The sequence below is a fragment of the Alligator sinensis genome, unplaced genomic scaffold (genome assembly GCF_000455745.1).
Source record: "Alligator sinensis unplaced genomic scaffold, ASM45574v1 scaffold7_1, whole genome shotgun sequence".
NCBI lineage: Eukaryota > Metazoa > Chordata > Crocodylia > Alligatoridae > Alligator > Alligator sinensis.
In genome coordinates this window covers 914,946-915,153 of record NW_005841843.1, presented here as the reverse complement: position 1 = coordinate 915,153, position 208 = coordinate 914,946, and positions in this window count along the sequence as shown.

Here is a 208-nt window from a genome sequence, read left to right as displayed (position 1 = left end):
GGGGCCTGAGGCTTTTAGTCCCAGGTCTTGGATCAGGCTCACTCCCCTTCTGCAGCCTGTGAAGTGGTAAGTGGGGCTTGCAGGGGGTTGGGGGGTTGCTGGGCAGGGCTTGGGGGGGAAGCTGGCGGGTGGCTGAGGAGTGGAGAGGTTTGCAGCCAGCTGGGAGCAGGGATTTTACAGCCAGCCGGGTGGGGGGGGTTTTGAACCC